The 7244-nt window shown below is 37.1% G+C and overlaps 1 long non-coding RNA gene across 1 annotated transcript; it reads left to right on the top strand.

Annotated features, from left to right (window-relative positions):
- Nucleotides 1-1672: 1672 nt before the first annotated feature.
- On the top strand, nt 1673-5968 carry LOC111821073 (uncharacterized). Its single transcript, XR_002824550.1, has 3 exons — nt 1673-1933; nt 2505-2578; nt 5653-5968. It is a non-coding gene; the product is annotated as an uncharacterized LOC111821073 (long non-coding RNA).
- Nucleotides 5969-7244: the final 1276 nt, after the last annotated feature.

Genomic DNA, 7244 nt, shown 5'->3' with positions numbered 1-7244 from the left:
ATGAGAATTCTCCCCATGTCTGCAGAGTACATCACTCCCATGGTACCATAAATACGCAGTCTAGTACTAGTTATTTTCTAGAGTAGCTGCATCAGAGCAGTAGAAGAGACCATGGTGCCCAACAGGAGATGGTACACCTCCAGTGGACACAGCAGTATATAGTGTCTGCCTGGTGGGAGACAGCGGATGTCATCTGTGGAATCAGCTTGTAAGTACGCGTGGAAGAACCGTGTGTGCTGTTAGGAATACTTGACAACCAATTCCGAGGGTGCTGAGTTACTACTTGAGCAGGATGGAGCAAAACCTAAAGCAATTTTGGTTATTACCATTCATGTGACCCCATTTGTACCCATGGCTAGTGAGGCATGAGGAAACTCGGGTTACACAAGTAAATAGAGTGAAATATGAGGAGTGTCGTAAAAGAGCTTAGTGTTATGGAAACAAAAAAGGGGAAATGTTTGAGCTGGACCTTGAGGGATGAATAGGCTTTTGCGAAGTAGCTAATAAAATAAAGAGAATCATTTACGGAGGAAAATACTACAGAGGTATAAATTCTGCATTACACATTTCAAGTTGAGATTTTAATTTTTGAATTGCAAGACCCCAATTATCAAGATTTTCAAGATTGAATTGTGAGCATCCAGCTTACATTTAAAGTGAATATGTTCAAAATAAACATTTTAAGTGTTACAAACCTGAATGTCTCACTCAAGCAATTTTCTCGGATAATGAAGTTTCATGCTTTGTACAATTCACGTTGTACTAAAGTCACTCTTCAATTATGTCATCTGATAGTGTCGGCATCTTTACCATGTGTCCTTGCTGAAGTTCATTTTGAACATGCTTGCCAATAAATTTAATCTTCTATTTTTTCTCTTCTCAAAATTGTTATGTATCATAGTAATATTTCATTTCTTAATTAATGCTTGATCAGTTAATTATCTAAAGTTCCATATATACATAACTCTTTGAGGATGTAATTCTTCATCTGTAAATTATTCTCTATTATAAGCTTCTAATCATCAAGCAAGGCCAGTTCAGGACAGTTTGAAAGCAATGGGGAAAATATATCTGAACAGTTGGGACATTGTCTTTGATAAAGAATGTGGCGTGTATGAAAAATGCTTTGGCTGGTCTTTGTGGATTGGCATCCTGAAAATTCTGTCCCAGAGTGATTAAAAATCAAAGTACAATATAGTCTAGAGAAGTGAAGCTTTGCCAAGTTTAGCAAGTTCTGAAATATTCTTCTATTGATTTCCTACCTCTTTTTTTGATATTTTATTTGGGGGTTTGCAGTCTTTTGTTTTTTTTACCTTAAGCTGTCACAAGCATTGTCTGGTAAATAATATGATAAATTATACTTTAAATGACATTATTGAAATTAATTCTTGGTACATTAAATCACCCTACTCCACTGAAATAAAGAATTTTATTTTTTTGAATAGTAGCATGACTTTTAAACTAGCTAATGTGAAAAATCCAATAGCATAAATAGTGATGGTGATCCATTATCCCAATTTTCAATCTTTGACATTGACACTTGTGGTTATTTACAGCCAGTTGCTCTATTGCTTTTTTGGCAGCATGTTTCAAGGTCAAATACGTGTGGAAAATTGTATTTTCAAAAGATGATAGCAACAATATCTTCCATACCATGTGCTCTTCTTACCATGTGACTTTGACAACCTTCCCATTAATAGGTGAGGTCTGTGCCTATTTCCCTTGAATCTGGGCAGACTTGTGACTAGAGTGGAAGCAATGCTATGTGACTTCTGGGGATAGATTTAAAAACGGCCATACACATTCTGCCTGTTTCTCTTAGGATGCTCACTCACTCTTGGCATATAGCCACCATACTGTAAGGAAGCCCAAGCAGCCACATAGAGGCCCAGCTGAGGTTCCAGCTGACAGCTGGCATCAACACACCAAGCATGTGAGTAAATGAGCCTTCAGATTATTCCAATCTCCAGATCTCAAGTAATCCCAACCTTCAAGACTTTCTAGCTGAGAACCTGCATATCATAGAGCAAAGACAATTCATCTCCACTGAACCCTTTTAAAATTCCTGACCCAAAGAAATGATGAGCATAATAAATGGTTGTTGTGTTATGCCACTAAGTTTAGGATTGTTTATCATACTGATGTAATAACTGGAACAATATATTGTCCCTAAAGCCCTAACTTCCCTGCAGTAACACATGATCAATCAATCTGAATCAGTGTGCATAAATACATCTTTAAAATTCGAATTTTCAGCTTGTATAACATACACCAAAAGGTGTTTTCTTTAATTTGACCTAAACCCTTTTACGCACATTATCAAACTGAGCAATAATCTTTGCAAGGTTGGAGGGTTAGAAGAGCTGAAAGAAAGGCGGTAGTGAGAAAAAAGGAGAATGGTAAAATAAATGTTGGAGATCTCTCTTATATAGAGTTTGGATTTTATTTTAAGAACTCTAGGTTTTATGCAGAGAATTGGTAATGTGCTCTGGTTTGCATTTTAGAATATCACCGCAGTGTGGAGAATGGGCTGTAGATTTCAGTGGACCCATCACAACCAAAGAACTACTGCAAGATGGTAAGCAAAGCAAGGGTGGCTTGGGTGGGGTGGTAGCAGTAGAGCTACGGCAGAGTACATATATTTAGCATATATTTTGGACTTAGAGATTTCAGTGCTATGATATATTGCACGAGTGGGCTTGAGGAAAGAAAGTGAATGTAGGATTTTACACCTAGATTTTGTGGCTGGAATAACTGAAGAGACTGGAAAGAAAGCAAACAAATTGAGAAAAGTTACGGCAAAGGCAAAGATCTGTGGTAGGAATAACCAAGATTTAAGCTGAAGGTATTTTTTGTCAATTCTGCTTTGAAATCCTAATGAATAAAACCAGGCAAACAGACTCAGAAGCAGTATGATCCAGGCTAGTGTGTTGATATGAGTCAAAATCTAGCTCATGCCAAAAGAAGAAAATATACTGTTTTTATGTATCCATCATTTTAGGACCATACACAATTTTTCACGTAGACTATATTGCTGGTTCTAATTCCTCTCTCTAAGATATATTAGCCTGATAAGTAGACCAAATTAACTGTAACTGGTATTATTACTCCCGTATTTTATCTGTGGTATGCCTCAATTTCCATCATCTGTGGAATGGTAAGATATAAGGACTTTCTTTCTCTCTACCACATAGTGATAGAATAAAGAAAAAGATGTATATTGTGCACAAAATAATCTTGAAAAAAAAAAATAAGTAAAAATGTGTCAAGGCAGATTAACTACCCCAGACTTTTGGCAGATTTAGAAACACTGTTGGAATGGAATATTTGAAGAGTCTAAGGTCAGAAATCCTGATCAGGTAGTAAAGTTTTTTAGAAAGTGGGAGGCTATTTTTCAGTGTCTGTGAAGAGAATACGGGCAACTCATAAACAGGAACCTCCCTTCCTAAGAATTTCATTGTTGGCATCATTTTGTCGGAAAATGTAGATACTTAGGGGTGTGCCCTTATGAAAACTCAAACCTTCCATTTGCGGAAATGTTAGTAGTACTATCTGGAAATATTTACTCTTACGTAGAGAAAAATATGTATATTGTTCTCACTGCTGCTTAAAAAATAAATGAAACCAATTTAAAAAAAGCTAATGATACTGGTACAATTCAAGGGATTGTTACTTTCTCTTCCTGCAAGCACAACTGTCATATCTGTTCTGAGAAGAATATTCTCAGACCAAATATTCAGGAATATTCCAAGGAGCGGCTGGTGGATTTGAACTGCCGACCTTTTGGCTAGCAGCCATGCTCTTAACCACTGCACCACCAGGGCTCCTGAAATGGCCTTATTCCCTGTTTATTTGGCAAAATGTTTCTCATCAGTCTGGACTCACCTCAGAACAATTCACGTATCATCCCGGCTGAGAAGCCTGTCTTGCCAGTTCATATTCCCACGAGGAAGTAATCTTACATACCTCACCTCTCAGTTTTCTCCTACACTTTGTTACTTGTTTTCTTTATTAGCATCTGCAAGAAAGAGACAAAAGCATGCCTTTTATATTTTTTTCCCTTTTTTTTTTTTAGAACCTCAAGCAGGTTTTGGGGCAGAGAATGAATATGCGAATCTATGATTATTCCTGTGAATATATTTATTATTGACCATGATTTTAAATGGACTCCTTTCTGTTACGTAAAAATTTTCAATTGTAAGTTAATATGTTTTCAATGGGCTGCCTTCTACAAAGTTATTCAACTGAAAGCTTGGAACTGAGTTCTCTGTGTGTGATCTATAGCATTGTGGAAATGGGTTGAAGCAGTTTACTCTCGGGCTGAGAATGACATAAATAACGATATTGCAAGTCAGATTATAAATGCTAGAGCTACAGGAAAATGCTGATAGGAGGAAAAAAAGATTGACTTTGGTTAGAATCTAGCGTTGCAAATTAAACCACAGAAAGCAGAGGGGGACATAGTCTCAGATGTCACCCAAATTGGTTAGCTAAATGAACATCCTGTGTTTTTCTTTAATTCTGTAGGAATGTGGTACACAGAGTACAAATTCTGTAGTCTAACTACTAAATTATTTTTGTTAGTTTACTACTGCAGTCACGATTTAGAAGGTCCAGAGAAACTAGCCTAAGACAAGCATTCTCACAGGCGCAAACCCTCACATATACAGGACTGTCAAAGGTATTAATTTCATTGACTGAGCTTTTCATCTTACATTTGAGTTAAAGGCAAAGCTTAACATGTGCGAAAGTAAGAGTTTTTGAAGGCTTAACTATGGGTATCAAATTGCCTATATAAAGCAGGAAGTCAAAGACCAAGCCAAGACAGCATGTTCTTTACTTGGCCTTCCAACCTCAGGCATTACGTATTTAAGAACAAGCTTAAAGACAAGTCTTTGGAGAATGGAGCATGAAGTTGGCAAGCAAGTCACTCCCGATTAAGTAAATTAATTCCTGAGAACAAAGCTACAGTAAATGGTCAGAGAATGAAGGGAATGGAGCCCAATGTGTGACGTCTTGTTTTTCTCATTTCGTTGCTTTCTTTCCTATCGTTCTCATTAACCATTAGCATCCAGTGCTCTGTGGGATCTGACCAAGAGTTCAGGGAGGATTTAGGCCTGCTGTAAGAGCACTTGCCTTGCAACCTCCCAGGATTTGGTGAACAGCTGTCTGGATGAGCAGTCTCTGTGATTCTGAGCAAAGTCTAATGGGACTCCAACCTACTGTAGGCCTTGATGCACACAATGCTGTCTAGGAAACAGTACTTCAGGGAACAAACAGAAAGACTAACATCCTCACCTCACCCCCTCCCTACCTCAAAGGCAGATCAGTTGGTTAGACTTTGCAAATTTTTAAATTTTACTTGAAAATTTAAAAAAAAAAAACAAAAAACCTTTCAGCCTGTCACTATTGGCTTCCAAAAAATATAATTCCATTAGGAATTGATTGATTTTACCATCAAGCTATGATAAATGACACTTCATATTCTTACTCAAATTCCCCATTTCGGGGCCCCATTATTTTCATGTGTATTATTTCAAAATGCATTTTTAGTTCATACATAATGAATGAGTGACTAATAATATACAGATATACTCCTAAGTGCTTTCATTCTTGGTTATTCATGACATCTATTTCTTATTCATCTGGCAGGGAAACGGTCTCGAGAGAACAAGATGACCTTTTCATACATGACCAGTAGAAGATGGAAATGCATTTTATATGAGTAGTCTTCCCATTGATCAGGATTCTATCAAGGACCATCTAGTCGTTAACTGGAGCATCCCAAATGCATGATTGTTATTTGGCAAATACACACCACAATGGCATAGTGGACAGCATCTGATTTGATTGGTCAGTGACCCAATGAATAGTTTTGATGACCTCTATGTATATGTATCTATTTACATTTACCTTACGTTTATATTGTGCTTTTTCATTTTTTAAAACTTGTTTTCAAAGCTAAACTGGAAGAAAAGGTCGGAAATATAATCACATTACTATGAACACTAATAGAAGCCCTGGGGACACAGTGGTTCAAGTCCTCAGCTGCTAACCAAAAGATTGGCAGTTTGAACCCACAAGCTGCTCTAGAAGGGAGAAAGATGTGGCCGTCTGCTTCCCTAAAGATTACAGCCTTGGAAACCCTATGGGGAAGTTCTACTCTGTCCTATAGTGTTGCTATGAGTTGGAATTGATTCCATGGCAATGGGTTTGGTTTTTGTTTGTTATGTACGCTAATACCTCCCTTTTATGCGCCCGTTCCTCTCCCCTGTCCATGGCACCACCTATTCTATCATTCTGAAATCTCATGCACTTCCCATATCAGTTCTCAGCAGCAGCGATCATATGTCCTTTATATTTGTACTAAATCTATGACAAATCTGAGTATATTTTATCATATGTCGTAACAATTTTTAAATTATGTATTTTTCACCTTCAAAGAAGAGTCAAATACCAGTAAGCTGTAGGGAAGATGGTGTGTTTTGTTATGTATTCAATCAGTGTATCAGCTGACTATCTCCCGTGAGCCAGGTACAATGAAGAGGAGGATGGCAAGAGTATTTTGGTGTTGGAGTCTATCAGTTGGGTTATGGCAGAAGCCTGAGTTGTTGATTCAACTCTTCTACTCTCATAGGCTCTCTGATTGGCCCATCTTGGGAAACCAGAAAATGTTGGCTATAATCCTGCAGTCATGATTTTTGTGTTTAACACAACTTTTTGTTTTCTTTTTCTCTGTATCTCTTTATAGGATTGTAAGTCTGACTGCAGCTATTGTGTTCTCCTTTAGTCTAATACTTGTTTTTGATGTTGACTGTGAGGTCCATACCATTCTGTATATTAATAAAAAGAACCTAGAATATCACATCTTACAGCAAGGCTATCAATATCACTCTACAGATCTAGACACTCACAACCGAGATACTTGTAATCTTCACAGATTCACACATCTATTAGCAGTAGACCTGATATTCTTGTTCTGATTCCATCAGCAACATGATAAGAATGAGCTCATAACTAATATCCAAAGCATCACTTTTGGATCTATTTAGTTCTTATTTGTTAAGCCATTAATAATTAGCTAATTAATTAAACTAATATGCATGTCCTTTTCATTAACAAAATTTTCATTAACAAAATTTTCATTAATTAATCCCAATCCTAGGACTCCATGGCCACCATGCTCTAATTTTCAAGTGTACATACTTCCTGTCTGTACTCCATGCTCATAATACTTCCTGCAT

Source organism: Trichechus manatus, unplaced genomic scaffold, assembly GCF_000243295.1.
Source record: "Trichechus manatus latirostris isolate Lorelei unplaced genomic scaffold, TriManLat1.0 scaffold00062, whole genome shotgun sequence".
Taxonomy (NCBI): Eukaryota; Metazoa; Chordata; class Mammalia; order Sirenia; family Trichechidae; genus Trichechus; species Trichechus manatus.
This window is presented reverse-complemented; position numbering and strand designations above follow the sequence as displayed.